This window comes from Lontra canadensis, unplaced genomic scaffold (assembly GCF_010015895.1).
Source record: "Lontra canadensis isolate GAN:19392208 unplaced genomic scaffold, GSC_riverotter_1.0 scaffold22, whole genome shotgun sequence".
Classification (NCBI taxonomy): Eukaryota; Metazoa; Chordata; class Mammalia; order Carnivora; family Mustelidae; genus Lontra; species Lontra canadensis.
The window spans coordinates 17915252-17939212 of NW_022631016.1; the positions used below are offsets into that span (position 1 = coordinate 17915252).

Genomic DNA, 23961 nt, shown 5'->3' on the forward strand with positions numbered 1-23961 from the left:
AGGTCACAGCCTGTTTAAAAGCTCAGAGATTTGTTAATGTTCCAAGGACTTAGAGTCTATTAGATCAGAGCATGTACAAAATTGTAGGCACTTCAGATAGCTAACATGTGTTGGTATGTATATAAATATTTTAAGAATATTCTTTGAAACTTGGTTTGAACAGGGCCACTGCATTTGTGAGATTATCCTGCATAAATGTGGATATGTGTCAGGCTGAAAGGAAAAGAAAGGACTCTGTAAAGAGATACTCCACAAGAGGAAATAAGTTTCTACTCTAAACCGACTTTCGTAATGCAATTAACTCCATTAGGGAGAATGGAATTTTGAATACTGTTCAAATTAAGGCAGTGCAGTTAGAAGCAGCAGCAATTCAGGAAGAATTAGCAATGTCCTTCTGAAGAGAGCTACTGAATTAAACCTTGGAGGGTTTTAAGATTAAGCCATTTAATTGTTACTTTAGGAGCTCTGGACTTTGCATAGACACGAGTCCAGGTGTTAATACTGATTCTCCTCTGTTCTCTCCAGATAACAAACCTGAATCTCAGAGCCAATTAAGACAAATTTTTAAAGGCCTTTTTCCCCCTTTTCAGTGTATCCTGGGAGATTTATTTTAATTGTGGACACCATGGGGAATCAGGGACATTATACATAGTGACATAGTATTGAATCTTGAGTTGAAAAGATAACTAGTACTTGTTCAAATTATCCTGTCTTGACTTTAAAACCATTTTTTTTTTGGTAGGTTGACACTCAAATTATATTCTTTATTCCCTTAATAATCTTAACAGAACACTCTTTTAGTATTTAATACTAACACAAATGGCATGACTAGTTAGTGATTATTATATTGCAGGCCAAGTTGTATGCATGAATATATTACTACAGAAAGTCACATAATTCACAAGGGATGTCTCACTCCCCTCCCTGAAGATTAACACTTAACATATCATCATGTAAATCATTCAAACTCCATTTTTTTGCACATGTATGTTTGAGTAAATTTATGTGCCCGTTTCCATTCTCTCATTTATTAATTTAGTCATTCACCCAAACACTTATGGAAGGCTCCTAAGTGCTAGGAACTATTATATGACTTCCCTCATGTGGTCTGCATTTTATTTGGGAAGACAGACAATATACTGCAATATCATGTAAGCTAAAGCAGGTCCTATTTAAAGAAAATTAAATGTGGATAAAGGTGAAAATATTTCTTCTGGGGAAGGAAATGTTATTTACAGACAGTGATTAGGGAATGTAGTTCTGAAGTATGGATATTTAAACTAAGATCTGTGTAAAGGAAAGCATAAACTGGGTGACTGCAAAGTCCCTGTGGCAGCGATGAACTCAGCAGAATGAGAAAGAAAATGAAATGGTTAAGCCAGATATTGTCTTTAAACCATGAGAAGTATTTTGATAGTGATTTTGAAGGGTTTACACCTGGCTACTGTGCAATGAATTGGGGGAGGGGATAAAAGTAGAAGCTGAGGGGTACCTGGGTGACTCAGTGGGTTAAGCCTCTGCGTTTGGCTCAGGTCATGATCTCAGGGCCCTGAGATTGAGCCCCACATTGGGCTCTCTGCTCAGCAGGGAGCCTGCTTCCTCCTCTCTCATTCTCTGCCTGCCTCTCTGCCTACTTGTGATCGCTGTCAGATAAATAAATAAAAATCTTACAAAAAAAAAAAAAAAAGAAAGAAAGAAAGAAAAGAAAAAAAGAGTAGAAGCTGAAAGACCTGTTTGGAAATTGGGACAATAGTGGTTGGATTGAAGGATTGAAGGTAACTAGTAGAGGTCAAAGTGACTGGATTAAAGATGTACTTGGACAGTAAGACCAGGAACCCAGTAGATTTTATTTGGCACTGATTGTGGGGAGAAGAGAGAAAAACCAGGGCCAGAGAACTGATCCTAAATTCTTAAGAAATTAAATGAATCATTACATAATTTACTGAAATGCAGCAGATTAGGAAAATGAATATATTTAGGTTGTGGTGAGAAGGGGCAGAAATTAACAGCTTGGTTTTAAACAAGTTATTGTTAACATGATTGTTAGATGTTGCTATGAACTGCATGTATTTCCCTAGGGGGCGGCGGGGGGTCACATACATTAAATTGCTAACTTCCAACATAATGGTGTTTGGAGGTGGGGCCATTGGGAAGTAAGTAGGGTTAGATGAGGTCATAAGGGTGAGGTCCTTGTAAAGATCAGTGACCTAGTAAGAAGGGAGAACACCACAGCTTGCTCCCAAGCTCTCTCTGCAGGAGCACCAAGAAGTCACATGAAGGCACAGTAAAGAGAAAGCCATCTACAAGTCAGAAAGAAAGCTCTCACCAAGAATCCAATCAGTCAGCACTTTAATCTCAGACTTCCAGCCTCCTGAATTATAAGAAAAGAAGTTTCTGTTGCTTAAGTTACCCACTCTCTGATACTTAGTTCCAACAGCCCACGCAACCTAATCAGACAAGCAAGTATAAATACTGAGTAGGCATTTGGATATTAGGGTCTGATGCTCAGCACAAAGATTGGAGACAAAGACAGATTTGGAAAGAGGCATTCAAATGGCATTAAAACCTATACTACTGGTTTCTAGAGTAAGTTCTAGAAAGGTGAACAGGGCCTAGGCCTGGTTCTGGGGATAGCCTGATAGCTTCTATTTATGGGTCAGAAGACAAGAGAACCCAGAGAGAATGAGAAAAAGCAGTCAGTGGGAAAGAATAAAATCAGAAGACAATGACAAGCACATGAAAATATTTCTGCAGAAGATAATGCAACCATTAGAACTGCTAGGTCTTGAGTTTTGATGGATGCTGCCAAATTTCCCTCCAAAATGATTCCACACTTTATAGTATAGCCCAAAATCTATGGGATGGGCTGATGGTCCTGTGGTATGATTGTATATGTTGCATATACCTGACATTTTTGTTTTTCAAAAGCAATACCTACATGACAATATTACTGTTTGGAGGTATGTGTAAGCTTCTGAGCTAGGACAGATTATGTGTCATATATTTTCATTTACAACACTATTCTCCTCATCAGAGGTGTTATATAATGATAGATATATATATATATATAATTCCTTGTTAAATAAGCGTGTGAAATACTGAGATTAGAATGTATTATAGAATAACTGTCTTTTTAATACTGCAGTTAAAATTTATATTGTTTATATTTAGTATACATGAGATTATGTTATAAACTCAAGTACTTGACACCACTCTAATTCTGGTTGCAACAGCTACAATTCCAATACTACACTTCCTTCTATGTAAGGATCTTATAGTGGTGACCTTCTAGTAGGAGTTTAGTACAAATACTAGTATTGATTCGGATAATGAGCTGTCTTGCTGTGAGACACTTGAATTTCAGAAAAGTATTCTTGGCTTCCCATTCTTGCCTAAGTAAAAATATAACATAAAACTTTGCCAAGAGCTTATTTTTTTACTTTTCACTCACAATCTTATTGCTAGTAACTAAAGAAGAGTAGAGTTTCAGTACAATCTTGCTTTTAAATTGGCCTGAAATCACATCCCTTGGAGTAATGGCTGCCCTTCGTGGAAATAAATATTGACTCACAAAGTTGTAGGAGGACATTTCCTTTTGGATAAAATGTTATTTCCTTGTTACTTCAAGTATTCCTATTTTCTCTCCTCAGAAATACTTTTAAATACACCATACCACTTATTTCAGTGAGCAGTCTTTTAATGTTAATTCCCTCTACTTCCCAATATTTATCAAGTATCTGGATCTCTTTTGATTCAATTTAAAAGTATTACTTTAGATTAATTAACACCACATTTTGGTTATTTCCTAACAATCCCTTATAACATTTAAGATATTATTTTAATAAATGTTGAAATGCCAGCTGAAATTATTTGATATTTGGCTTTTGGATACTATTTTACTTGCATTATTAAAATTAATGATGTCTTCTAATTGTGTCTTCCACCTATGCCCTGGATATTTTATTTTATTTTATTTTATTTATTTATTATTATTTTTTTTAACCCTGGATATTTTAAATTGTAATCTTCTCTCAATTGTTTCAAAAACTCAGGAGCATTCCAGGTAAGGTTTGAAATTCCTAAACATGGAGGGCAAAGACAGACAGATTGGTAGGTGGCAGATTTAACAAGTAAAGGAACCTATGTACCAGACTTGTTGTGGGTGCCCACAAAATGAGCTGATCTCCACATCTTCCTTCCAGAATCTTCAAAGTTTATATATTGGCCTTAATGGGATTCAGTCAAATGTTCAGGTCAGTGGTCTCAGCAACACCCTACTTTCTCAAATTTATTCCCTTGAAACAGCCCCTAGTGTGAGAATGGTGGGCAGAAATCACATTGCAAAGACTGGGGAAAAGATAAGGAGTCTCTGATTGCCAGGGTCCAGCTCAAACATCAACAGAAGGTCACAGCCTTCTGATGACCTCCTCCCACACTCTAAGATCTTGATTCATCATTCATTTTCTTTTGTCTAATGATTTCAATCTCATCTATTCACATGCTCAAATCTCTATAAAAAGAATATAATCCCATAAACTTCCCTTGACTCCATTCTTTCTATTTAGTGATCTCCTATTCTCCTCTTTGATTGACTTCTAAACCTCTTGAAATATGGTGGTAACAGTTTCATCACAACTGAAACTTCACTGGACATTTAAACTACCAGAAACATCCATGCTTATTAATTAAAAGCATTCTTGCCAATAATAAGTGGAATTATTTTCAAATAAGTGACCTGAGGAACACTTCCATCCCAACATGACAAGTAAATTACAGCGTATAACAAATACCGGCTTCTCCATGATTTCATTTAAGAGGAGGCAGCTCTGGTTGTGGTTAATCTCTACAAATCTAGTGCTATGGTCATGGAAATTTCAGAAGAGAAAGACCTGTTAGTGAGCGTTTGTCTATGTGGTAATATTATACTAAATCAAGAGAAGAAACCAAGGATCAAAAAGCTAAGTAACATACCCCAAAGTACCCACAGAATAATTCTTAAAATCTGGATTCATACCATTATCTAACTCCCAAGTTTTGATTTTCCCCCATCATCAGGCAGATAATGAATCAAGACTCTCATCTTTACATGGAGAAAAACATTTTTTGCATATTATAATAATTTTCTAGCTAATAGAAGTGACAGAACTTATTAAGTACCTAGTATACTTCTGGCATAATCAATCATGCTTATAACTAGCATCCTACTTTGTGGATAAGTCCTAAGCCCTAATGTTTATTTCTTTGGTACTTGGAACTAAGTATGCATCATTCAGCTATCCGAACATGTAGATTTAGGACTTGATACGTGAGTCCTGTCTTTCTCTATTGGGTATCTGTGCACAAATTGGTACCTCACCTTCTCTCACCAGAATCTTCATACCTATATGCACGAGAATACATATTTTAAGAAGAATTTTATTGTTCAAATAGCACATCCCTTATAGAGTAGTGACTTAGATGATTTTCACAGAGCAAGGGCTATGTAAGAAAATCATAACCTTTTAGTGAAAAAAATAACTGAAGCATACTGAAGATTTAATTTATCCCTTAAAAACATGAGCTATAATATAATAAAGTGATACAAACCTGAATAAAGCTAAATTTACAAAAATAGTAAATATAGCGCTTATTTCCAATAGTTTAGCAAATGCTTATTAAATTAAGTGATAATCAATAATTGAATAAGTGAATTCTTAGAACATTAACCAGGATCATACAAAAAGCAGAATAACACTATGTGAAGTTCATCTGTTATTCAGTTTTACAGTAGTCATAATTTTCACTCAGTCTTTTCTAAAAATGTTACTTACTGCAAATTATTAGTCATCTCAGCATGTGATGCTTAAAAATAACTTTGGGTAACCACTATTGATATTCAACACAGGTGGAATTATTCACAATCACAAATAAATACACACACACATGTGTGTGCCCATATGCACTCTCCTTTCAACGTTTTGTAATGATATATCACCCTTTTAGCATAATAATTCAGAAAAAAATTCAATTACCTTAAAGCCAAAAGTTAAAATGCTTTTAAAAGCCCTAAGAGTATGAATTGCTCAATTATCATGTTTTAGTAAAGTGAAAGGAAAGTTCCTGGTAAAATCATAAATCTCCATTCCTTATTTATTTGATTTTTCTTGATATAAATTGAACCAATTCATAAAAATAAAACAGTATTTGTTAAACAAGATATAATAATTTCTACCTACAGTTTAATATAAAATATATTACAAATATAAATATTTATATAAATATAGAAATCATGAGTTGACATAAATACTATATTTTGATGTGGTAACACTGACATGGTAATACAGGACATAATTTAAAAAGAGCTTTGTTAAGAGACTAAAGAAATGATTTCTTACTTTAAATTAGACATCTGTGATCACACTTTTCCTTTGGATGTATGAAGACATTAATAACAGTCTACTTAAGTCATTTTATTACACAGACCTTAGATTTGATATTTTTACATGAAAACATGGCTCACTTCTGAAGAGAACCATCACTGTATGCATCTTCCTATCACAACTGTTAGGCAGATTTAATGATATGACATCTAAATGGCATAGGTGTGAAAACACAGTAATATTTCACATTGCATGTAAGAACAGTTTCAGCAGAATATTTGCAGTACTATTTCATCAGCAAGAGTGATCTGATGTTCATCACAATACATTCTAAGAGGTAAGAGTGACAGATATTAACCACAAAATGAGAAAAGATTGATTTCAATCAATATCACAGTCTATTACATGAAGTATGTTCTGTGAAAATACCAGATCCAAAATATCATCTACCTAAGGAGATGAGTTTTTGCTCCATCCTTAAAGGATGCAGTCATATTGAGATGTAAGTGTGTCATGTGAAGCATTAGCAGGAATTTATTTTTTCTATAAGCTAAGCACTGTTTTTGCTGTGATAAGAACTTGCTATGTATTATCCCACATGTAAAACAAATGACGGTTCCTTCCCATTATAATTCACCTCTCTGTTTTTGTAGGGATTATCTAAAATGATCACATCACTAAGCAGATCATTGGAAGGAATCAGGTCCAGTAGGAAAAAAAAAAAAAAAGCATTCTTGGCTTGAAAACTACCCCCTACTGCTTGAAAATGGTACACAGCAGTAGAAGTTAAGAATCCAGAAACTGGATATTTGCTGAACAGGATATTTGCTGAACACAACAGAAAAGAAAATGTGATTTTTTTTTTTTTTATTGGAAGGTGCTAAGCTACTCCAGGGTTAAACTAGTAAGTTAGCCTTTGAAGTGAGAGCTATTAATAAAGGAGAAAACATATTCTGGAATTGGAGTTCCAAGTTAACGTGAAACCTGATTTTGCTACAGCAATTTCTATAGCCAGTAGAGGAACTGTCCCTAGATCTCATCACTGAACAAGGTAAAGTACAGGTTAGTTAAATTAGTTAAGTGGAACATTCTGTTGTGTGTGTGGCTGAGCTCTTGAGCGTTCTGAAACAATCTGTCAATCAACTGCTCATGGCTTGGGAAGAGTAACCATATGCCTTTCAATTCAGAAGAGACCTACGGCTGGAATCATGCAAATCTTTATAAGAAAAACCTATTCAGTTCATTTCCTTCCTAGAAATAATAATGAAGACCCATAAATTAAAGTGATTCTCAAATTGCTTAGGATAACTTAATGAGTAAATGATGTCACTGAATAAGGAGGTTCAATATTTCTGGATAGCTGTGCATCTGCATTTTATAAACCTGAAAGCCAATCAAGGATGCTGAAAAGACCAAGCTAACTGATAACCTGCTTGGCATGATTGGATTTTCATGTTTTGGTCCTGTATAGGGGTAATTGAAAGCTGTAAACACATTTTCAGAACCTTCTCGTTTCAATGTCCCCCCCTCACTCTGTAAGGCAATTTTCCAGCTGAGCAGTCTGTGAATGAGTTTCAAAATACCTGATGAGAAACTGGAACCATGAAATGGTCACAGAATCACCCAAAAGTATGTCAGTTCTCACTCCAGAGAGTACAGAGAAATATGTCTATGAGACGTCAAGCACTCCGAACCACAGAGGTTCTGAAGCCACTGTGATTTCCATGTAGAAAGAATGATGTTTAAAGGGGAGAAAATATTTATAAAATACCAAAGGTCTCTGAAAAAAGATTCGCTGGTGTGTTCTGTATTACAGATATGTCTCACTCTTTCAACATACCACCAGATGATTAATACCTTTAAGATATTTTAAAAATACATATTATATAACCCACAGCAGATCTGGTAATCTGCATCTCTTTCACTTGTCTCAAATTACTTTTGAGGTAGGAAACGCAGCTGTACAGGAGAGACTGGCTATCAAAGCATTTAAATTGCTCTCTAGTTTTCTTTAGTGAGGAATGAAGTTTTTAAATACACACACCTTAATAAATACCAGTGGAGAAGGATGTAGGGATGTTCCTGTATTTTAACAAAAAGCAGTGGAGATGGGTATTTACAGAAGCTTTTTGAAAATAAAGCATTATTTTGTCATCAAAATAGATCAATAAAGCCATTTCTAAAATAACCAGTTGAACACCTACCATACCTAATTATTTTCGTTTGAAAAGTCAGCCATGCTAAGTAAGGTACATAAGTGGTTAACACATTCCTTTCCCTCCCCTTTCAATGTAACCTTTGGATCTGAAGACTAGAGACTTGTTTAGAACTTACTGAAGTTTCCCAAAGCAAAACCACGCACCAGTTCCTAATTCAGATGCCAGATCTGTGCGCAGCCTCGTTCAGCTTCTGACTACGCTAGGCAACACTTTATTAATCATGTATGAATTTCTGTGCGTATATCCTGAAGCGATCACACACGGTGCAATCCCAGTTAAAGGGGAAGGAAGAACAAGGTGGTGGGGGTGGGGGGGGGGAGCATTACCTGATGACAGAACCGGCAGCTGCAGGAGCAGAAGCAGAAACAGCAGCGGCGGGAGGCAACAACCCAGCCTTGAACCGAAGGTGAGACCCTTTTCTCTCTCCCTCTCTCCTTTTCTCTCTCTCTCTCTCTCTCTCTCTCTCTCTTTTTTCCTTCTAAATCACTGTAGCAACAAACTGCCTTGCATTTTGTCCCCTTTCATTCACAGAAGATTCTCCAAGCCGGGCAGCCAGCGGACACCACTTTCTTCCTGGAAGAGGTCTGCCTCTCTGCTCAGAAACGCCTGGACCCCTCTCCGTGGCTCCCTCCACGTTTACCCTTCAGATCAATGATGCTCGCGGAGCGGCTGGAGCTCAACTGCAGCGGCGAGCGGCCAGCCAATGGGGGCCCAGGATTCCCTCCCAGTCATCTCCCCGCCCTCAAAACAAAACACAGCGTGCCTTTGACACATCGCCGAGTTGTGAAAAGTAATTGAATCCTGTATTTGAAATGTATCTTGTTTGTTCTTTTTCCCCCCTAGCGTTCATCGTATAATGCTGTGAATGAACGCGAAGGCTCCATAGCTCTCAGGACACTCATTAAAGGAGCTTCGTAGAGCGGGAAGCGTGGGGCACCGGGAAAGGGAGAGCACCTGGGTTGCTTTGCACCTGGAGCTTGGCTATTTAAAGGCTTGAGGACTTGAAAAAGCAGAGAACGGGGAGGCAAAGGCTTGGGTCCCGCTTCTCACGCCACTCAGCAGCTTGTTTCTTTTATCCGGTAGAACGGGAAAATAAAGTCCATTTCAACTGGATGTTGTTGCGTCTTTCTCTAAACGCTGTCTGAACGAGAATCAGCCACTAGTTGGTGGGTGGCCTTAGCCAAGAAATTTCCACGAATCCATTGGCCTGTTTCTCTGCCCACTGAACACGGTCCAGATTTATAAGGAACTAAAATGTGTTCAGGCTATAGGGTAGGCTAGTTTCTTTCATTTTGCCTGTTTATATATTGTAAGATTTTTGTAATTAACATTAATTTCTCTTAGGGAATCTATTAGTGATTGCTTGCAACTGTAGAGGATATTACAATGATTTTAAAAATCTTATAATGGAAACAGTACTACTACCTCTTTCCAAATTCCAAAACCACATGCATGCTTTGTCCAAAGCATGGTGATCTTTCTTAATTTCTGTTGATTCACAACCTCAAGAGTTCCTGTGGGTGAAATTCGTTACTGGCCCTACACACTGAGGGCAAGGAGAGACCAAAGAAAAATTCGGGCTACTCCGGATTGATAGGTGGCAGTTTTAATAAGCAAGGGAACTTACATACCAGGCTTGCCTTAGGTCGCCACAAGACTAGTAGATCTCAGCACCTGTTCTCTAGAATCTTAAAAGCTTACGTGGAGCTCTTGATGGGGTTCAGTCATGTATATAGTGCAGATGCTCTCAGTAACACATGACTCTCTCAAGTCCTGGAAGTGGCTTCTCATATGGGAACAGTGTACCTAATGCACATTCCAACCACAGGGGTGGTGGTAAGGAGCCTCTGATTGCCTGGGTCTGGCTTGCGTGTCAACCCAAGGTCACATCCTCTGATTGACCTCCTCCAACAATTTCACTATTGAAGTACTGAGTTACTGAAATTTGCTTACACAAGTTCATGGGAATCATTTATTTTCGCTCCAAGAATCTAAGTCACTTTATCATTCATACGTCAAGAATGCAGCAATATTGGGGATAATCATTTGATCTAAGTATATAAAAATCTCAAAAAAAAAATATCAAGAGCACAGAATCTCCGCAGTTTTAAAAATATGTATAACTACAAGCGGGCTTGGTAGCTAAAACAGCTGCACAAACAAGAATGTCTTTTCACTGTCACTGTTGAGTAAGAATAAAATTAATGTGTCTTTCTGAAATCTTTTTGTTCCACTGAAGTAATACAAATGGGTTGATGAATTTGGCGTAGCCAAGCTTTGTGTGTCATGACAAGTTGAAATAGCTTGGGGAGACTATACAAACAAAACAATTTTGTTACCTGTCCATCATGTGAAGGAGCCATGGAAAAGTGTAATATTTACAGAACTGTATGCTGTGTTGCTATAAAAAGGTGAAAGCTAACTTTATTGTAACTCACTCATGTAGCCAGTAAAATTTTATTTAGGACATTCTCTGGTTAACTGTGGTCACCTGGCTTTTGTGAAGAAAGGACTGTGCTAACAAAATGATAATTATAAACAGTTTTTATTTCTTAATTCTATAATCACATGTATTCATTTATCTGAATTCATTTGTGGATCACAAATAACAAGTCACCGAAATAAAGAACATTGTCTTTGTTCTGTAGTCACATTGTGTGATTTCCAGACCATTAGCAAGAGCTTTACGTGGGAACTTACTGAAAAGGCAAATTCTCAAGCCCTTCACTAGTCCTATTGAATTGGAAACACCAAAAGTGGCATCCAAAAATCTGTGTTTTAACATCCCTTCAGATAGATAATCCTAATGCACACCCAAAGTTTGAGAGTCATTGCTCTAAGGAAGGCAACTGCAAACTACTGTGACAGACTAGCACCTGCTTTTGAAAATAAACTGTTATGGGAGCACAGTTTCACCCGTTTTTCCCATATTTTCTATGACTACTTTTGCACCACGACGGTAGAGCTGAGTACTTGCCACAGGGACCTATGACGTGAAGCTGAAACTTTGCTGTGTCCCTCTAAGAAAACTCTATTGACCCCTGCTGAGGACATGATAAGACAAGCTATATAATCAGTAATTGGTAGCAAGAGTTGAAAAAGAAGTAACATTTGAAGATGGATGGACGAGATCAGATTAATGAAATCAATGGGATTTGGAATAAATTTAAAGGGATGATCTGGTAACTTATATTGCTATGTTTTCAAGTAGATTTTTGCTGTTTCATCTCAGAGGAGGGATGAACTTCTCCTTTCTAGACTTGGTTGTGTGACTTGCTTTAGAATATGGCTAGAAAGAACATTATCGTGTTCAAGCAGAATCCTGAGGAACAAATGTAAGTTTGTACCCTTTTCATACAGAAGTTTTTCCATCACCCCGGGCTATTAAATAAGAGAACAGCTACCCTGGGATGAACATGCAGTTCAAGAGGTTAATAAAGCTTTTATTTGTAAGCCATTGAAATATTTTAGGCTCATATGTTACCACATAGTCTGTCCTGACTAAAATAAGTAAAATTTAAAGTAACTAGAGATAAGCTAGTGCTAACGCGAAAACAATGACTGGAACAAGGCATTTAACTAGAAACTTAAAAATCACTATTGTGGAAAGAACAGTAAAACTAGTTGAGTTTCTTTAAGGAAAGAATTGTTGGAAAAGCAGGAAATAAATATTAAAAATAATTATGGCAGACAATTAAGGCTAAGGAAATAGAACTTAATTCTTTAGCAATGCGGAGTCTTGGAGACTGTTTAAAAAAGGAATACCATAATCAAAATTGTGCAATTGGAAAATTACTCTATTGGCAAGAAAGAAACAGAAAGACATAGGAAAATTCATCACAAGGATGTGACAAATTGAAATATGATTTAATATGGGCCAGAGACTAGAGCATTGTCATCCTTATATTCAATATTCAAGGAATTAACAAGTTCTGTCAGCTTGATTTCCTAAATACAACTAAAAATCATCATCATCATTTTATCTTTATCCACAACTATAATTGTTTTGGTTCAGGCTTTTACCCTTCCTTCACAGACATTTTGTATTTGTTTCTTAATGAGTATCTCGATCTCTTTGATATGTCTGTTATTGGTCAACAATAACTGGTCAACTTTGCCTCATAGCTTCTTTAATCTAGAACCCAACAGGCTGATGGGACATTTCCAATCTCATAGAAGAGGGAAAGGAGAGAGAAACCAGGATATTCTCATTCAAACAAAAATAACTGTTGCTTCTATTTCTTCAACCAAAGAGCATTACGGACACATTACTAAGTGTGATGTCAGTGTAACAAAGATGCATACTCTTCCTAGAGGAAAAGAAGCATAAATAAATAAAATAATTATTTTGAAGAATAATACACTCTACCTCATTCTTCCCTGACCCTAAAACAACAAAAGATGAGGTTGCTTACCAGGTGCATGTCTAGGGTAAAGACCATATTTCTTTTATCTTTCTTTTTTCATTCCTTATGTAGTACTTATTGCCAAACTGAAATGATTTTAAGCAGAGAAAAAGAATATAAGGAATCATAGAGGAATAGCTTAGAGGTTTTTATTAGACCATAGATGTAGAGAGCAGAGAGAAGAAAACAAATCAGAGTGTTCCGTGTTTTGAATCTTGGACATTATTCATTCTTACTTGCATTTTCCTTAAGCAGAGGATCAATCAAAGGCCCATGTATACATAATTTATGCACCTGTTGATCACCAGAACCAGTGTAAATATAGGGGCCTGATCAAAGTGGACACTGTGAGGAACATGGCTTGATTCTACTGGGATTTCTGGACATGTGAACAGAATACCTCCAAGAATTGTCCAATCAAAAGGCCAGAAACTCCTATCTCTCTAGACTACCTCTCTTTTGAGATATCCACACATGTACGCACAGTGACTCCTTCCATGCTTTTCAGCATAAAAGAAGACTGAGGGCTATAAGCAAAGGCAAGCCATGGTCACCTGAGGGATGCACCATGAACAAGAAAGTGGATCGCCTCCACGTGAATCTGTCTTCTCAGCTGCAACTGAAATCAGAGGGTCTAAGAAAATGTAACTTGTCATCTGATATCCTAGGATAACAGTTACGTCAGTAACAAGTGATAGAAGAAGACAAATTTACAGAACTATGATGTCAAATATTTTGGGATTCAGATTTTAAGGCAGAATACCCACATAAACTAGGGTAAGCTGATCATTTGAAATAACTGGGACAGAAACTACTACTGCATAGTATGAAATAAGAGATTCAGCTGCTTATCCAATAGCAATAATGAATACTACAACAACTATTAGTACTAACAAACAGGTTAATATTTACTGAACTCTTACTAGATGTCAGATGTGGGGCTAAATATTTCACATATATTTTCATAGTGTGAGGTGACAGTATTATTTCCTTCAATTTAGAAATGAGAAAAAGTAATAGAGAAGTTAAATAACATATAATGATCATAAACGTAGTACTCGGTGGAGTCAGGATTTGAGTTATGGTGTCTGAACTCCAGAGATCATTTTAATAATCACTGATCTCTAATGCTTGCCTTTAATATTTCTTCATTGTCTTTTGAATATGGAATCTGAATATAGCAGTCCTATAGTTCTTGATATAAATGGTGGGAAAAATCTTGATTATTAAGAAATAATATTTTTAACTCATGAACTGACTGATTTCTTAATCCGTTGAACAAATAATTGTTGAATTCTGCAATGTGCAGCATTCTGTGTTGGGGTGAACGGTAAATGCAAAATAATAAACTCTATAATCTCTGGAGACAAAAGAAAAAGACTCCTGCCCTCAGGAATTTATAGCAACTACCTATTTTATCATGTACTACGTATCAACTAAGTATTCTTACGATGGAATACTGTTTTGTCCCAAGATTATAAATGTATCTTCATTGGGAACAGAAATAAATGTAACATTTGAAAAGTAAAAGCAGCAGAAAGTTTTGTCACAAAGCAGTGAATTTCAGATTCAGCAGAGTTGCAAACAGATAGAGATCATACCCACTCCAGTAATATTCTCACTGTCTTGATTAGAAGGGTACATAAGACTCAACCTTATATTAGGAAAATAAGGAACTGATTTTTAAAGACCATGTGTGTTTGGCATTAACTATTATCTCATTGAAATGTCACAGCAATAATGTCAGAAGGTATTTTTATTGCCATTTTACAGATGACATAACTGAGGCTTGGAGAAGAACTATCTTTTGCTCAAGGTCACACTGACAATCAGTATCAGGATTCAGGACCATGGTGCACACTCAGTGGCTCTCGCTCTAATGCCATTCTTTTTTTTTTTTTTTTTTTTGCTCAAACTTACACCTGCCTAATTGAATTATCTATATACTTTCTTTTTTTTTTTTAAGATTTTATTTATTTATTTGACAGAGATCACAAGTAGGCAGAAAGGCAGGCAGAGAGAGAGAGAGGAGGAAGCAGGGTCCCTGCTGAGCAGAGAGCCTGATGAAGGGCTCTCGATCCCAGGACCCTGGGATCATGACCTGAGCTGAAGGCAGAGGCTTTAACCCACTGAGCCACCCAGGTGCCCCTATCTATGTACTTTCAATAACTTCTCCTTAGCCTGTGGGCTGCCATCAATCAGTAGAATCCCAACTCTCACCTTCCTACAAACTTTTACTCCCCATTATGGGAAACACTTTTAGGACCAGCCATGGCTATTACTGAATATGTGAAAGTGAGAAATGCAAGAATTGTAAGCAATAGTAACATGTCCTGAAGTTGTTTGGAAAGACCACAAAATATAGTTTGCTTTAAACGAGATACTAAAAGATGAATACAATTCGGATAAGTAATAAGATTTATATATTCAGGCTTGAAGCTTCTGTAAACCTAGCCTGGTCTGGGTCTAGGACTTGTGTTATGGAAAATTCATAAGTATATTACAACAACATATGTTAGAGCGACTACAAAATTGAGAGTTGTTTATTTTGGGGTGACCTGGCTGACTCAGTAGAAAATGTGACTTGATCTCGGAGCGGAGAGTTTGAGCCCAATGTTGGATATAGAGATTACTTAAAAATAAAATCTTAAGAAAAAATTGTTTATTTTTTAATCTATTTAGAAGAAGAGTCCAATTTAATATTCATTTTTATAAAGAAAATTTAAGTGACAAAATTATTTTGGAAAAAAAAAGTATTTTGGTACTCTGTGATATAATTATATACCTGGGTGTCAACTTCATGGTAAAAATAGTAACATTAATAATAAACTAATTGCAAACAAACCATAAAATAAGCATAAGTATGCATTGAATTTCATTGTTATCAGAGAGTATGCACTCTAGAAATTCAAGCACAAGTTAATAGCTTAGGAGTATATCATAAATCCCCAAATCTGAGTATTGTCTGTATTTAAAAATTTTATATTTCTGGTTGCCTGTAAGTTACATCTATCATAAATTTAAAAGATTCAAATTTTGGAGCCAATAAACATTTAGGATTTTAAAAATTAAAATATATTTTATGTTTTTTCTATAAAATGTATATACAACTAATTTTTCTTGAATGAATACATCCTTGTTTCTGAAAAACTGGTTAGTTTAATGAGAATTGCTCACTTATAGATATTACATTATTTAAAAAACTACTTATTTCAAAGCAAAATCTACTTATTTTCTAATTAGTGGCTTTTACAATATGTCTCTGATATCGGATCTTCTAGAAGTATAAATACTCAAAATCGGGTGTACTAATATAATCATATTTAATGTATAATTCTAAAATGTATTTTATATCAATATCATGTCTTTCATTTTTAATAGTTTTAATCTCTTCTTTCCTATATATATATTAATCATCCATTTACTTTTTAATTGGGTTGGCTACATTATTATTTGTCTTTACCATTTCCCTCTTTTAAAAAATATCTAAATAAAAGAACATATTTTAGTGTTTGTTGTGACATTAGGTTTTATGGTCAAATGTCTGCCATTGAAATAGAACAATCAGAAAAAAAGAAATCGTATTTTTCAAAACCACACACAAGTCAAGAGAAAAAAAAGGCAAAAAGAAATGAAAAGAGGTTGTGCTATTTCTAAACCTCTCTGTTATTTCCAGATTTCTTTCTGAGCATCTGTGTATGAGGTCAAACATACCAGGAAACCTACATCAATTTGGTCTTCAGCTATGTATGTTACTAATTTGCTCCTTGGATTCAGGCTGACCCTGAATGATACAATTAAACAACTACAAAGTGACTCACGTCTGTAGAAAGCCACAAAGAGCTGTTGGAGGAGGTCAGAGAGAAGACAGACTTCTGGTTCTATTGGGAGCCAGACCTGCAATCCTCGCCTCCTCTGTCTTTGGAATGTGCCTTATGCCCACAGTTCCCACAATTTTTCAAGAATGCAGTTCATCTGTTTTCGAGAACATGACCTTGAGAGAGCCAACATGACCTTGAGAGATCTGGGTATTATTGCAAACATCGAGGATATATGTGACTAAATCCAGGTAAGGCCTTATATAAACTTTTAAGATTCTGGTGAGCCAGCCGGTGCCAAGATCAACTCTCATAGCCTATACTGTAGGTTCTTTTGCTTTTAAAACCTGCCAGCTAGCAATCTGGAGTGGCCGGCCTCATTCTTAGGCCTCTCCTTGCTCGCTGTGTATGGGGTCAGTTTCAAATTTTACCTGAGAAACTCCTGAGGTTGTGACCCCAAAACAACAGATTTTCGGTAAGGTTAAGTTTATAAATAAAAAGAATATGAAGGCAATGGGCAAGTGAAGGTCATTTTCCTTATTTAGTAATATTATTCACTCAGCCTTTTGTCAGGAGGGCTAAGCCACAGTCCCAAGACCCCTCTTGAAAATAATAAAATATTGAAGTAGGGAGAGATGGATAATTTTGTCTCATCATAAAACAACAACAAAATAAAGACATGAAAGTAAACCAATACAATACAAATATAGAGCCGTCATTCTATTATCTTCTAGAGTGGACATACTGGATTTATAGTAGAACAAGAAAAGATACAAACCTGCTCTCCTTTGAGATATCTGGGGCCTCTACATGATGAATAATCCTTTTAAACTTAGCATAATTATCAAGGGAACCCAAAGATAAACATAATTTCTGGAAAATGGCCAAACAAATTTCATTCCACTTACAATAAAAAGATGATTAGAGCAAAGTTTGAAGAGATACTGAATATAATTACAAAACAAAAAAAAATTTCGGATACCAACTTTTTTTTTTTTTATAGACTTTATTTATTCATTTGAGAGAGAGAGAGAGCACAAACAGAAGGAGAGGCAGAAGCAGGCTCTCCGCTGAGGAGGGAGCCCAATGCAGGGCTGGATCCCAGGACTCTGAGATCTTGACCTCACAATAAAGGCAGAAAATTAACCCACTGAGCTATCCAGGTGCCCTTAGGATACCAAATTTCTTACTTGCTGCTTAACTAAGATCTAGAAGTCCTGGGTGATGAAAGCCTGTCCAAATAGCTTCATGCATGAGTATAAACAAGAGTTTTGTTACACTATAAATATTATATAATTAAAGTAAAATATGACTGCCCATAGGCAACAAAACTAACCCAAAGTATAATGAACAGAAATATTCAAAAAGACAAAATATTTAAAAATATTTGAAATATTGAATATTTAAAATACTCAAAAAGATAAAAGGAATACTGCTTGCTTAGAAAGTTCCAAAATGGTAATGAGAACTTGGGGAAAGCTTCCTTAAGACAATAAGCACGATTAACTTATGTGTCTTTAGTTGAATAAGCATCCAACCAGGTCTGCAAACAGGTAACTAGTGCAGAAGTTACAGTGCAAAGTCAACCTTTAATATCGGGTATAGTTGAAAGATATAGTTATCTGCCTGAAAATACAAGTAGTTTCCTGATACTAGAAGTGCCTAATTAATACGTATGAAGCTGAACATTTTTATGCTTACAGAGTGGTAGAATGATAGGGAAGGTTAAAATACTCATGCCAAATGACATTATGAAAGGAAAAAAAAAGTTATTCTTCTTATTGCTATTATACATGGTATGAACCATGGCTGGTTTTAGAGGAGAAAAGATTTATTTTCCTATTAATATCAGATCAATAACATATGTGCCTATGCCAGTTCTCATTTCCTTGACAGCTCCATTTTGAAAAAAAAAACCTCACAATTCCCTATGTCCTTTATTTCTAGCACCTTCATTGAATTACAATTTACAAACCATAAAGTTCATTCACTTTAAATGTACAATTCAATGAGTTGTGATAAATTTGTACCGTTATGGAACCATCACCACAATCCAATTTTAAATTATTTAAATCAGGGGCACCTGGCTGGCTCAGTCGTTAGAGCATGCAACTCTTGATCTTGGGGTTGTAAATTCAAGCCCTACATTGGGTGTAGAGATTACTTAAAAATAAAATCATTAATAAAATATTCAAATCACCCAATATGATTCCTGGAACCAATTTGCAGTCAGTCAGTCTTTAATCCCAACCTAGTCCCAAGGAATCACGTATTTATCTCCATAGATTTGCCTTTTCTGTATATTTAGTATAAGTGGACTTCTATAATATACGGTCTTCTAAGCTGCTTTCTTGTAATTAGCATAATATTTTTGAGCTACATCATTGTTGCAGTATCATTAACCCATTCCACTCATGTTGATAAATAGTATTTTATTTTTTCCATGTTTCATATTCTGTTTATCCATTCACCAGTTGATAAATATTAGATTTTTTCCACGTTTTCGGTATTATAAATAATGCTGTTGAGTCAAGCACAAGTCTTTATGTGGACATATGTTCTCATTTCCTTAAAAATATTTCTACAAATTGAATCAATTTTTCATGTTAAACTTATTATTTTTTAAAGAAACTCTCACACAGTTTTTCAGTTATTCTACCAGTTTACATTCATGCCAACAGTGTTAGAGGTCTCCAGTTTCCCATATATACTTGTCAACTGTTCATGTCATCTGTCATTGTTATTGTAACTATTCTAGTGGGAAGAAGTGGTATCTAGTGGTATGTTATTGTGGTTTCAATTTACATTTCTCTAATGATTAATAATGCTGAGCATGAGTTTCCTTCCATGTAACTACTAAACATATATATATATATGTGTATATATACGTATTTGGTGAAATGTATATTTCAATTTTTGCCTCATTCTTATTTGGAATTTGTCTTCTTATAATTGTAAGCTTTCTCCACATAGTCAGAAAATTAAAAGAAATATAATTTGCAAATATTTTATCTCAGTATTTTTATTTTTAATGGTGTCATTTGAAGTGCAAATTTTGTTTTCTTTTTAATTTTGAAAAATTCCAATTTATCTTTTTTTAAATATGGATTCTGCTATTGATACTATTATCTCAGAACTTTTCACCTAACTAGAGGTAACAAAGATTTTTCCTACAGTTTCTTCTAATAGTTTTATTGTTCTAGATATTACACTTTGACCCATTTTGAATTTAAAAAATTAAAAAATTATTGGGACGCCTGGGTGGCTCAGTTGGTTAAGCAGCTGCCTTCGGCTCAGGTCATGATCCCAGCGTCCTGGGATCGAGTCCCGTATCGGGTCCTTGCTCAGCAGGGAGCCTGCTTCTCCCTCTGCCTCTGCCTGCCTCTCTGCCTACTTATGATCTCTGTCTGTCAAATAAATAAATAAAATCTTTAAAAAAAAAAAAAAAAAAATTAAAAAATTATTAAAAAAATTGTCGTATGAAGTAAGGGCTAAGTTAATCTTTTCACGTGAGCTTATGCAGTCTCCTTAACACCATTTGTTGAAAAAAACTGTCCTTTTCTCATTGAATTGACTTGGCACTTCAAGTGGAAAATCAATTGAAGTAAAAGATGAGAAATTCTACACATTGTGAATATCTTAGCATTATTTCCCCCCATAAATACAAAGTATATCTTACAGGAACAAATGAAGAAAATTAATGAATCAGCAGTATTATTTCTCCCATTTGCACAGTTCCTCTAATGGCACAGAACCTGGGATTTATATAAACACCAGAATAATTGAAATTTAGTGCTTAGTTATTTGGCATTAATTGATGTTGAAACCAGAAAAATTATTTTCTGATAAAAAGTCATTTTTTTTTTTAAAGTAAATTCTATGCCACACACGGGGTTTGAACCCATGTGAGACACTGAGATCAAGACTCACACGCTCTACTGACTGAGCCAGCCAGACACCCCAAGGCACGACCTTTGTAATATCCCTTTTGGATAAATCTAGTTTGAGGTTTCTCTTGCCTTTTTTTTTTTTTTCTACTTCAGTGTTTAGAAATACTGTATACTTTTGTTAAAATGTCTGAGTTTTTCCTATATTTCACTGTGTTTCCTTCCTGCACTTAGCATTCAGTAGGTTAATTATGTGTTGACAGTTTGCGATAAGAGCTAGAGTCCACGTGGTGATAGGAGGATAGGGTATATTGGAGAGCGCCTTTTAAAATATCTTTGCTAAGAGCTGCTACTTAATGTTGCCAAGTGAGAGATAGTACCCAACTTAAGATATTCCTCAGGGAATGGAGGGCGATCTTTAATATTACGGGCAAGAAAGCTGACTCTGAACTACTGTTATAGCCGCTTAATGGTTCCCAGTGGGAGATAGTTACAGGATTTATTTCTCACACGCTGATTTGGGAAAAGTCATGCTTGTACCCATGTCATGTGTAAAGAACTTGTTCAGAATAAGTCATTCAGTGGCACGGAGAATAGATTGAATGCTATACATAAAAATCAACTAAGTAGAGAAATAAATAAGTTTCATTGGCTGAAATCTTAGTATTTTAAATACAAGGGAAATAAAAAGTTACATGGGAGGCGTGCTCAGGGGGCTCAGTAGGCTAAGTGTCTGACTCTTGATTTCTGCTCGGGTCATGATCTCAGGGTCATAGGATGGAGTCTGGAGACAGGCCCTGGGCTCCCCAGGGAGTCTGCCTGAGATTCTTCCTCTTTCTCCCTCTGCCTTCCCCCCACACCGCACCCCACCCCCTGCCGCTCAGGCACACACACTCTCTCTCAAATAAATAAATAAATCCTTAAAAAACTTACATGAGAAATCAAATGCTAGGGTTAAGTAAAGAAGCCAAAGAAAGCTATCTGAAACCAGAACATAAAATTAAAGGAAGAAAATAAGGAGGGAATGAGGAAGGAAAGAAAGGAAGTAAGGAGGAAAGGAGAAATGAAAGAAGACAGCTTCAATGTTTGGTAATTGTATGAATTTTACAACTAAGGTAGATTGAGGTAGTCTTGATTTCCATTTTGCTCACATCTTCTGTATCCATTCCTCTAGTAGTCTCCATCTACTCTGATTCTTGTCTTGAACATGGAACATGATAGGTCCAAAGTCAGTAGCAAATATAACTAGGTAATTGCTTGAAAAATACTTGCACATTGGAGTTTGTTCAGTTTTGCTCTTGAGGCCTCTGCCAACTCTTCCACATGGGCGGGGAAATATATATATGTGTGTGTGTGTGTGTGTGTGTGTGTGTGTGTGTGTGTGTATATAGATATAGTTTTCTGGTGAATAGAGATCATATGAGGAAAACATATGACATCTCAGCGAAATCATCTTAGACCAGTCATATGCAACTGATTGACCAGTAGACCATAAACTTATGAGCAACCCTGACCACAATCAGCAGAGTCTGGCCCAGACTAGAAGAACCAAGAACTCCCTAACTCACCATGGAGCAAATTTCAGACCTACAGAAATTATGACCTAGATAAATGGTTGCTGTATTAAGCTGCTATAATAATTAAGTCACTATGATTTGTTATGAAGCAAATGCAAACATGATATTCTTATTTTAGATAAATATGTTAGAATATTATAGGTATTTTTAAAGCACATATTTAGTAACTTACATATTTATTTTGAGAAATTATCATTTTTGACATTATCTCTATGGTTGATAACTTGATTGATGATTTTAATATTGACTGCATAGTTACAATATAAAAGAACAAAAGATAGCACTTTTATTTTAGAACATCTCCAACTCCTATATAAGTAAAATCAACAATAATTTCATCATAATAACTAAGCAATCATAAGATTTCATGCATAAGCAAAATTGCCTTGAAGAAAAATTCCTCTTGGTGGGCTTTAAATACGTGACCAAAAACAATAATGGTGATAACTACATACTACATTGTTCCTTTTTGTAAGTTTCAAACATCAACTTAATTATATTCAGCCTGAAAATTAATCATTATCATTTTTATTTAATCACATACGAATGCACATATTTGAAAAGGAAATTACTTATTTTTATAGCTACTTAGCATTATATGGAAGGGGAAAAACTGTATTTACAAAGTTAGAGGGAAGGTAAAGAATGACAGTGTGCATTTGGTACACTAGTTATTTTAGATATGTAGAATGGCATCAAAACAAATAATCTATTTGTGTATTATGAAATAGCATCTATGTTCTTCTCAAGTCTGATCACGTTCTATTTACATTTGCACCTTGGCAATAAATCACCTTCTTTAGAATGTACCTTTTTCTTTCATTTCCCCACACTATTTACATTCACTCAGAAGTGCCTTCTTGAAAATCATTTCCAATCTCTTGAATGTTAGGATAGATTGTACTAATCACTTATTAGCGATTTGAAAATACTTGTGGGACAGAACAATTCTGGAAAAAATAGCAAAAGAGACATAGGGAAAGAGAAAAGAACGTAAACTAAAAATAAACATACATTTTTGGTGGAATTTTAATAAGAAATACAACTGATTACAAACTAAATACCCTTTCTCTGCTATCAAAACTAAAGGGTAAAATGGATAGAAAGATGGGCGATGTCAAAAAAAGAGTTTCTGGAAGTATGTAATTCAATGTAGGTATTAACTTGGTTTTGTTTGTGTATTTTGAACAGGTAATACAGGTTATAGGGCATTACTGAAAAGGCACAAAATCGTATATGGGAAAAGGAATTCCCCTCCAGCTTTGAATTCTAATATTCAGATTGCTCTTCCAAAAAGCAACCAGTGTCACTATCTTTGATATTATTTTTTATAGAGATGTCTGAGTTCTCATAGTTCAGATTTTCTCCTTATCTATCCAAAGGATAGCTTTCTGTGCAAAGAAGCCAAACTTATGTTTCTTTCAGTAGGATTTTGATGGAACAAAAATCATAGGAGTTCTATGTTTTTGATCTAATAGAAAAGAGGAAAAATGAACTTCTCTAACATCTTTGATGTTTATAAAATCCATATAGCAAGTGTTCCAGAGCCCTACAAGGAATCTATATCTCTCAGGTCATTCAATTTTTGACCTCAAGAACTAAAAGAAACCTAGAAGCTTTCAAAATAAGCTTCCCCATGAAGTCAATTGTAAGACCTTTGGTTTCTTCTGAATACCTTAATAGTTTCTTTAGGTT

The 23961-nt window shown here is 35.5% G+C and overlaps 1 protein-coding gene across 3 annotated transcripts in view; it reads right to left on the minus strand.

Annotated features, from left to right (window-relative positions):
• Positions 1-9018, minus strand: part of CDH12 (cadherin 12) — a 985149-nt gene extending 976131 nt beyond the window's left edge. For all 3 annotated transcript variants that reach the window (XM_032861908.1, XM_032861910.1, XM_032861907.1), the window contains exon 1: positions 8905-9018. The gene's annotated coding sequence lies outside the window, so the exon portion shown is untranslated. The remainder of the gene's footprint in view (positions 1-8904) is intronic.
• Positions 9019-23961: the final 14943 nt, after the last annotated feature.